The 9,784-nt window shown below is 62.5% G+C and overlaps 1 protein-coding gene across 6 annotated transcripts in view; it reads left to right on the top strand.

Annotated features, from left to right (window-relative positions):
- The window catches only part of LOC119316597, a 57,534-nt gene that overhangs the window by 34,078 nt on the left and 13,672 nt on the right, over positions 1-9,784 (top strand). The window lies entirely within an intron of this gene.

A 9,784-nucleotide genomic window follows, 5' to 3' on the forward strand; every position in this document is an offset into this window, starting at 1 on the left:
GACATTGTCGGCGTTCTGGAACGGGGGTCCCCAGACTTGCCTGCCTGCGGCCTGCGGCGTGGCTCAAAGGGGGGCCCAGCGCGGTCCATCTTCACCAACACAAACCCAAGACCCTCGCGAGGGGCAAAGCCTCACGGGGCGGATGACGCGGAGCTTCCTCAGGTGCGGCCTCGTCAGGCTGGCTCACGAGGAGGCGGAGAGATCAAGGCGGGGTACCTCACGAGGTGCTCGAGACGCAAGCCATGATGACCGGGGGCGCCAGGCGGGTGCCAGCCCGCGCAGTGTCCTCCCTTCCTCTTTGGTGCAAAGGGGGCAAGCGCAGCCGCGGAGTACCGAGGCATCAGGCAAAGGTTGCCATTTCGGTGCAACGAGACCAAGACTAGGAGGACAACGAGACGGAGGTCACCGTGGAGCCCAAGACGACGTCATCACCAGAGCTTTGCGCAGGCGATGACTACTTTTGTCAGGATAGTTGATACTAGTTGTCCCCCTTCAAATTAGCCCGCCATTGTTGGCTCCCTTCCTGCTCGATATTTGGGAAGAGGACCAGGGCCTCTATAAATAGGACCAGCCACCCACAGAGCAAGAGAGGCAGGCAGGGAAGAGAGAGAGAGAGAAGATCAGAAAGAGAGAGAGAGAGAGAAAGGTGACTGAGCTCCTCCCAGCAGTTCATCACCCCAGTCAAGAACAGACCCTCGCGAGGCTGTTCTTCCTTGTATTGTTCATCATCATCAGCCCAAGAGGCAATCCACCACACCACACACTGGAGTAGGGTATTACACCACAATGGTGGCCCGAACCAGTATAAACCTTGTGTCTCTTGTGTTGTTCTTTCCTTAGTTCAGATCCTAGCAAGGCGGAGGGGTGCAGGTAGGTAGGAGGCGAAATCTCCGCGCGCACCCCAGTGTTCGAACCTCAAGGGTCTGCCGGAACCCGAAATCCGACATTTGGCACGCCAGGTAGGGGTGCGCCGGGATTCGTCTTCCACCACCCCGTTCTCCTCCGACCATCACGCCCATGTCTGACGCTCGTCAGGCCCGCGCCGAGCGCCGGGCCGCGCTCGCTTCCCGCGTCGCCCAGACGGCCCCTGTCGGCGTGCATCCTCGCCGTTCCCCGTCACCTGCCGTCAACGCCGCCACCGGCCCGGCGGGGGATGAGCATCAAGCATCATCCCAGCATCCGTCCGTGCGGCAAGACGGCAGCACCGCAACTCCCTCGCTCACCCCAGCTAGTTCTTCGTCCATGGAGGCTCGGGCTGCACTCATCGCGGCGAACGAGCTCCTGCGTTACCGTCCCGTCGACGACGTCTACGAAGAATGGCTCGACCGCGTCACCGATCTTGTCCGCGCCGCAGGGGGCTCTCCCGCGCCGTTCGTTCCGCTGCACCGCACCCTGCCCCACGCGGGCAGTGAAGCCCCGGCGACGCCCCGGCCGCCTCCTCCTCAGGAAGGCGCCATGGCTCCAAGGCGCGTGGCCCCTGGGCAGAACCCGCTCCGTCAGGCGCTAGCGCAGCAAGAGCAGAGCTGTCAAGAAGTCCCTCGCCCGCAGGAAGCTGCCCGGGCGCTCCCTGCTCCAGCACGTCGCGACCATGCTCCTGCTCCCGCGCGTCAGGACCCTGTGCTGCTCCTAGATGCAGCGCGTGGGGACATGCAGGACCAAGTTCCCCGTCATCCAAGGCCTCCCGTGGCCACAGCAGGCTACCGCACCTTCACCGCCGAGCTACGCAACATCGCGTGGCCCGGCAAGTTCAAGCCAGACCTGCCTCCTCGCTACGACGGCAGGCTAACCCTGCGGAGTTCCTCCAGCTCTACGAGCTGGGCATCAAAGCTGCCAACGGAGACGAGAAGGTCATGGCGAACTGGTTCCCCATGGCGCTCAAGGACGGGGCCCGGACCTGGCTCCTGAACCTGGCTCCAGGCACAATCTCCTCCTGGGACGAGATGCGCACCCGCTTCATCGCCAACTTTCAAGGCAGTCGCGACCGGCCACCCGCCGTGAGTGACATGCACCGCATCAAGCAACAGCCCGGGGAGACCCTGCAAAAGTACATCCATCGCTTCAACAGCGCGCGCCTCAAGATTCCCAAGGTGACTGAGGAGGCCATCATCTCGGCCTTCTCAGACGGCGTGCGCGACATCAAGATGAAGGAGGAGCTGGCGATGCATGAAGACCTGTGCACTTCCCTGGAGCTGTTCAACTTGGCAACCATGTGCGCCAGGGACGAGGAAGGGCGTCTCTCCCTCCTCGAGCTGCCTGCCGCAGACCCAGAAGAGAAGAAGCCCAAGGCCAAGGATGTGAAGCGCAAGGGGGCTGCCGTGCTCGCGGCAGAACCAGACACCAAGCGGGGCAGAGATCAGCCCGAACCTTCCAAGGGCAGCCGGTACTGTGTGTACCACGACCTCCACACCCACAACACCAACGAATGTCAAGAGCTTTGAGCCGTGCGAGAAGGAAGGATCGGCCAGCGCCCTGACCGCAGTGATCGGGGCTACGGTCGAGGAGGAGGAAGGAACGCAGGACGCTGGGAAGACCGTGGCCCGCGCCAAGGGTGGCGCGATCAACCTCGCGAGGATCGCTGGCAAGACCCGCCTCGCGAGGGAGGCTGGAGAGATCAGCCTCGCGAGGGAGACTGGAGGGATCAGCCTCGCGAGGATCGCCCGCAAGGCAACGCAGGCCTCCCACCGCTGCCGCCGCAGCCAAGGAGAAACGAGGACCGCCACCAGGACGAGGGGGCTGGGGGCTTCCAGGAGCCGCGCGCGATCGCCTGCATCCTGGGCGGGGCACAAGCCCCAGCCTCTCAGCGTATCTTCAAGCAGTTCGCCCGCGAAGTGAACGCAGTCCTCCCCAGGCTCGAAGCCACGCGCCCTCTCAGGTGGTCGGCGTGCGCCATCACGTTCAGCTCAGCAGATCAGCTCAAGTGTGCGGCTACAGCCGGAGTTCTCCCGATGCTTTGTTCCCCAATCATCAGCAACGTGTTGGTCACCAAGACCCTCATCGATGGCGGGGCAGGGCTCAACGTCCTGTCCGTGGAAACATTCAACAACCTCCAAGTGCCCTACAGCCAGCTTCAGCCAACCAAGCCTTTCTCCGGTATCACCGACGGCTCCACGGTCCTGATTGGGCAGGTCCGCCTCCCTGTCACCTTCGGGGCACGCGACAACTACTGCACCGAGCTTATCAACTTCGAGGTCGCTCACATTCGCCTGCCGTACAACGCCATCCTTGGGTACCCAGCGCTGGCCAAGTTCATGGCCGTAACTCACCACGGCTACAACGTCCTCAAGATGCCAGGAAGCGGCGGAGTCATCACGGTGCCCTGTGAAGAAAAGGACGCGGTGTGTTCCCTGGAACGAGCCTTTCAGGCCGCGTCACTGGAAGACCCGGATCGTGGAAGCAGGAGGCCTCCCGGGACCGTCCTTAAGAAGAAGAAGACATCGTCCGGCCCGACCACTCAGGAGGCAGGCCCCTCTGGGCCCGCGCTTGCCCAGGGGAACCTCCTTCCATCGCATAGGAAAGCGCGCCCGGCGCCCTCCTTAGGCAGGGCTCGGGGGCTCTCCCCTGGAGGGCCACCGACCTAGCCAGGGTCATGAGGGAGGCGCTTGGGCACCACATGGAGGCGTGTTTCGAAGCACGTTTCCCTCAAGAAGGAGCAAGGCAAGGAGATCCAGACCCTCAGGAGTTCGTCAGCAAGGCCATTCAGGAGCTACAGGAGTCAAGAGTCATGAAAGGCAGTCGCCGCCTACCAGCAGTGGCTCCCCATCCAGGCGAGAATGGTGGGCTGCGTGTCTGCATCGACATACCAGGGCTCAACCGAGTCGCCTCTCTGGAGCGCCTCTGGCCCTCCCGAGTGGGGCGCTGCGGAGGCCCACCCCACAGCTACATTCGCATGCCTTACGGCTTGCCGAACGCAGCTGCCACGTACCAGCGCCTCATGAGGGGCATCATGGAGGCACAAGAGGCCAGGCATTCCGCAGCCCTGGCAGGGATGGAGATGGCACGTGAGGAGCCGCCAGCGCCTCTGGAGCCTCCCGAGGCCCCTGGGCCTGAGGGCTCGTGAGGATCGGCTCCCGCAGCCCACCGAGTCTGCTACACCAACACCCCTTCGTCCTCAGCATCATCAGGTGACATCTTTCAAGTTTTCACTTCCAGCTGGGAGCACCCCCCAGGGCTGCATTATTCCAGGCCGCGTGGGTCCGTCCCTACGGCGTGTATCCCTTTTTATTCCATTTTGTTAGCTTACCTTGTTGGGGGCGCCCCTCGGGCCGCATGAACCCCAAGCCACTCGGGCCAGGCCCAGCAGCATGTATCCCGTTTGCGTTTATTTCCGATTATGCATTAGACCCACCATGCTTGATTATTTGATGCCGGTCCACGACACTTCTTCTTCTCCATGCCGACCACTTGCACGTTAAATGGGGGGGGGGGTACCTGAGCATCGCGACTCATGGCTCTTACTGGGTCTCCAGCCCTCACCCTCTGGCCTTGTCCATGGCATCGCGACCTGGCATACCAGCGACGGCTGAGACCAGCTCGAGGGCCGGGACCCGGGGACATAGGGTGCCGACATCTAACCAAATTTGTAGGGACACATCAAAAGATAAGGCCCAGTGCCAGGCGCAACCCGCCTAGAGGTAGGGCCCCGTGAGTCCCGCCCTGGCTCACGGGTGCCCAGATACACCTCGCCAGGTCCTACTGTGCCAGCCATGTGTCAGGGCGGGGCTGTACACGCCTCGGGGGCACCTCCCGGAGGGCCCCCCCTCCCACGTACCAGTGGAAGCACCATGCTCCGCACTGGCTGACGACACTGCCGAGGAGCGGCTATGCCCGTACACATACGGTAGCGCTATGCTCTGCGTTGGTGATAAACAACTGAGGGTGGCCCCCGGACCGCACCAACCTCAGGGAGCCCAGAGCTCAGTGTCTAGCCTCGTCGTAACGCCTCCCCTCGGGAGTGCCGCGCGACGGGGCTGGGCACGGGGGCTGCGCCTGGGTCACACCCAGACGCACGCCGCTCAGCCAGGTCCCCCCGGGCCTGGTTCGTCACGCGTCTCTCCCCAAGCGGAGCCAAGGTACGAAGGCCGTTCGTTCGTCAAGGGGGACTCCTGAGCATCGCGACTCAGGAGCCTAACTGGTCACGTAGCCCCTCACTCCGTGGCCCCGTCTTGGTTTCCGGTCGGGACCAATGCTGGGTGAGGTACGCGAGCGGCCGGGCTCTGTAGACGTAGAACGATAGATCCACCTGCATCACACCTCCCTACTGGCTATTCGTGCGCCAAGGGGGACTCCTGAGCATCGCGACTCAGGAGCCTAACTTGTCACGTGGCCCCTCACTCCTTGGCCCCGTCCTGGTTTCCGGTCGGGACCAATGCTGGGTGAGGCATGCGCGGGGCCGGGCTCTGCCGGTGTAGAACATAAGCAAGTAGGAAGGAAAGGCACAAATTTCAAGGAATTCAAAAGCAAATATTATAGTCCACACTGTTATATCAATGCCAAACGCAAGTTTAAATGCCTCCTCAAGGCATGATACATGTGCAGGAATTAAAGGCAGGACAGGAGCCGCGACAGAGTCACTTGTTGGCGATGGAGCAGCGCGGATTGGGTACGCCTCACGGAGCAGTAGGGTCGGCAGCGCCTTGCTTCGGCTTGGTGCTGAAGGCCCGGAACTTCCCCAGCAGGGCCTCTGCGTGACCCATCACGGCCTCGGCAGCGGCAGCGGCACGCTCGCCGCTCACTAGCTCCAGCAGGCTGTCGAGGTCGACACCGGGATCGCGAAGGTAGATGTGGGTGAGGACCCGCGTCATTGCTGCAGAAGACAGGACACGCGCCTCGGCCTCAGCCCTGGGGCCCAGGCCAAGGGCGACATCTTCAAGAGCGTGAACTAGGAAGGGAAGCAGCTTGGCGGGGCCGTCCTCGGCGCCAGCCAGTGGGCTCTCTAGGCCGCTGTCGTAAAGCGTCCTCAGCGAGGAGCGAGCCCTCGCCTCCATCTCCGTGAAGGCCACGCGGTCCTCGGCAAGAACCAGGGCCTCGTCGTCCAGCTTGGCCTTCCTCGCCCCCAGCTCCTGCTCCAGCGCGCCTAGGCGGTCGTGGCGTTTCTTGAGCTTGACCTCCCTCTCCTTGAGAGCTGCCTCGCGAGCCTTCACGCCTTCTTCCTGCTCTTTGCAAAGGCGTACCTCGTTCACGAGCTGGTCCCGTAGACCTTGCAGTTCGCCCTCCAGCGCCTTGCAACGACCACGGACGTAGACCACCTCTGCCAGGGCTGCATCACGAGTAGCCTTCGCCTCAAGGACGGCCTGCTTTTCCTCGTCGCACGCCGTCGAGGCGTGGACTAGCGCCGCCCGAATCGAAGCATCGGAGCGAACCCATCCTGAAGCCAGCTCCAAGCGCCCGGCCACCAAGCGGGGGTCGGCGCCAAGAAGATCCTGACGCAGTCGGTCCAGCTCAGCAACAACACGATCCAGAACGGCAGAAGGAGTCGGAGAGACAGCAGCCGGTGGAGTAGGAGGAGAAGACGGCAGCGCGGCCACATCATCCTGAGGCGGAGTCTGCCGCGCCCCGACAGCCGAAATGGCGGCGGCAGGCAAGAGCACCTCGGGAGCCACTTGGGCCGTGGGGGCGGAGCTCGCCCCAGCCGGCTCAGCCAGGCCTCGCGAGGACGACCGGGCAGGAGAAGCCTGTGCGTCGCGGTCACCCTCCTTCGCGGGCAGAAGCGCTGCCACGGATGGAACCTCGGGAGCCCCCTTCGGCTTCTTTGTAGCGGGCGCCAGCCTATCCAAGAGACGCGGACGTCAAGCTTCAGAAGCAGAGCAAGAGATAAAGACAAGAATCGAATGCTTACGGGTCGTCGCCAGTGAGCTCAAGTGGCCTCCGGCCAAATTTGAAGCCTGAAAGCCGGCTGGAAGGGTCAACCTCGAGAAGCTTGGAGGCGGAAGGCGCATCTGCGATCTGCCCCGGGGCCGGGGCAGACCCGCGGGAGATCAGCCCGGTCCTGTCCTTCTTAGGGATCGGGGGTGGGCTCCCGCCGTCCTGCTCGCCGTCGTCTTCATCGTCATCCTCGTCGCCATCGCTCGGAGAGAGGCGGAGAACGCGGGACCGGTGCCGGGGGAGGGGAGCCCTCGATTCTCTGTCAATCGCCTCGGAGTCAGGCCCTTTTCCCCGCTCCCCTCCTTCCTCCTCTTCGCTGGAGTCGTCGGAGGGCACGTCCACCGGTTCCTCGGGAGTTTCCACGGGCACGGGCCCATCCCCGTTGAAGACGGGCATGGACTCCACTACCTGCTCCCAGTCATCGCGGAGGAACAAGGGCGTAGGAGCGCCCGCCAACCTCGCCACATCGCCCCCGACCAGAGATTGGGGGACAGCAGCCAGATCTCCGTCGGCTAAGGCCGTGGGGCTCGGATGGGGCCTCCACATCGGAAGTGAGTACTGCCGAAGCGGGGCCAGATGGTGCTCCAGGAATTCCCTCAGCAGCGACGCGCCGGTCAGCTTCGCCGCCGCCATGTTGGCCGGCCTCAGATCCGCGTCCATCTTCTCCAACATCAGCTTCGCGCGGGGGTCCGTGAGCTTCGCTCGACCCCAATCGCTGGAGCTCGTGGGCTGCTCCGTGGGCAAGATCAGCCGAGGGTGGCTGCGCCCTGCATCCACCAAGACCCACTTGCTCCTGAAGCCCTCAATCCTTTTCCCGAGGTTCGAAATGGCAATGGGGCCACCGTACGCGACGAAGCTCGCGCACGCGGAAGCAGTACCACGAGAGGTCCGGAGGTAGAAGTAGTGGCGCAGCAAGGCCACTGAAGGCTGCACCCCTACGTGAGCCTCGCAGTAATAGGCGAAGATCGCCATGAGAAGGATGGAGTTGGGGTGGAGATGCAGGGCTTGTAGCTTATAGTGGCGGAGGACAGATAAGAAGAACTCAGAGAAGGGAGGCACCAAGCCAGCAGCAATGGCACTTACAAAGAGCGGACAGAAGGTGCTCCCTTGACCCTCAGGGGTGGCGGAGCCGGCTTTGAACACCTTCGCCCCGTTGACGCCCCGCGCCGTCGCCATCCGGCGCAACCGGGCGAGGCTCGCCTCCGACACATTCGGCGGATCCAGGGCAGACGAGTACCAAGCTACGGCCGGGGGCTGACGAGGCGCCATGGCTTGCTAGGTCACACCGTCGGAGTGGATCTGGAAATTTTGGAGGAAGGAAGGAGAGGCCCAAGAAAGGGGATCTGAGCAGCAACCAGGGAAAGCAAGAAGCAAAGCCTAGGTGGATGCCGCTCCTTTATCAACTCGCGCGGTTGCTAGGGCGCCCACGTCCAGTCAACCGCCACGCGGCGCCGAAGGCCGCAAGCTGTTAGGGCCCGTGGCGCTTCGCTCTTGCCCTTCCGCCTCCCTGCACGACCAAGTCCGGGCGCGCCTTGGGCCCGGGGGCTACTGTCGGCGTTCTGGGAACGGGGGTCCCCAGACTTGCCTGCCTGCGGCCTGCGGCGTGGCTCAAAGGGGGGCCCAGCACGACCCATCTTCACCAATACAAACCCAAGACCCTCGCGAGGGGCCAAGCCTCGCGGGGCGGACGACGCGAAGCTTCCTCAGGCGCGGCCTCGTCAGGCTGGCTCACGAGGAGGCGGAGAGATCAAGGCGTGGTACCTCACGAGGTGCCCGTGACGTAAGCCATGACGACCAGGGGCGCCAGGTGGGTGCCAGCCCGCGCAGCGTCCTCCCTTCCTCTTTGGTGCAAAGGGGGCAAGGGCGCAGCCGCGGAGTACCGAGGCATCAGGCAAAGGTTGCCATTTCGGTGCAACGAGACCAAGACCAGGAGGACTACGAGTCAGAGGTCACCGTGGAGCCCAAGACGACGTCATCACCAGAGCTTTGCGCAGGCGAAGACTACTTTTGTCAGGATAGTTGATACTAGCTGTCCCCCTTCAAATTAGCCCGCCATTGTTGGCTCCCTTCCCGCTCGATATATGGGAAGAGGACCAGGGCCTCTATAAATAGGACCAGCCACCCACAGAGCAAGAGAGGCAGGCAGGGAAGAGAGAGAGAGAAGATCAGAAAGAGAGAGAGAGAGAAAGGTGACTGAGCTCCTCCCACCAGTTCGTCACCCCAGTCAAGGACAGACCCTCGCAAGGCTGTTCTTCCTTGTATTGTTCATCATCATCAGCCCAAGAGGCAATCCACCACACCACACATTGGAGTAGGGTATTACACCACAACGGTGGCCCGAACCAGTATAAACCCTGTGTCTCTTGTGTTGTTCATTCCTTAGTTTAGATCCTAGCAAGGCGGAGGGGTGCAGGTAGGTAGGAGGCGAAATCTCCGCGCGCACCCCAGTGTTCGAACCTCAAGGGTCTGCCGGAACCCGAAATCCGACAGACATGGCCCCCAATTTACATGTTCCGCACTAGGGGGCACGTAAAACTACATGTCTTTCTACATTGGTCGCAACTAGGGGAGGGGACATTTTGTTTTCTTGGTCGCAACGGGGGGAGGAGGGGGGCACCTTTTTGTTTTGTCGGAGCGGGAGCCGTCGAGAGACACGGGGGCCTATTTGCATATCCCACACTAGGCACGGAACTACATGTTTTCTCTAACTTGGTCGCAACACCGACTACCCTACGTTTTTGTCGAATGGGGTGGCATCGAGAGACATGGGGCCCAGTTGCATGTACCACAGCAGCCACGCAACTGCATGTCTTCTAGCTGGGTTGCATCCTGAGTTCCATTTTTTGTTGGTTGCCACAGGGGCGGCTTCTAGTTTTTTGGTCCCAACTCGGGGAGGGGGGGTACCCAATGTTTTTGTCGAATG

The sequence above is a fragment of the Triticum dicoccoides genome, chromosome 6A (assembly GCF_002162155.2).
Source record: "Triticum dicoccoides isolate Atlit2015 ecotype Zavitan chromosome 6A, WEW_v2.0, whole genome shotgun sequence".
In the NCBI taxonomy this organism is placed as follows: Eukaryota; Viridiplantae; Streptophyta; class Magnoliopsida; order Poales; family Poaceae; genus Triticum; species Triticum dicoccoides.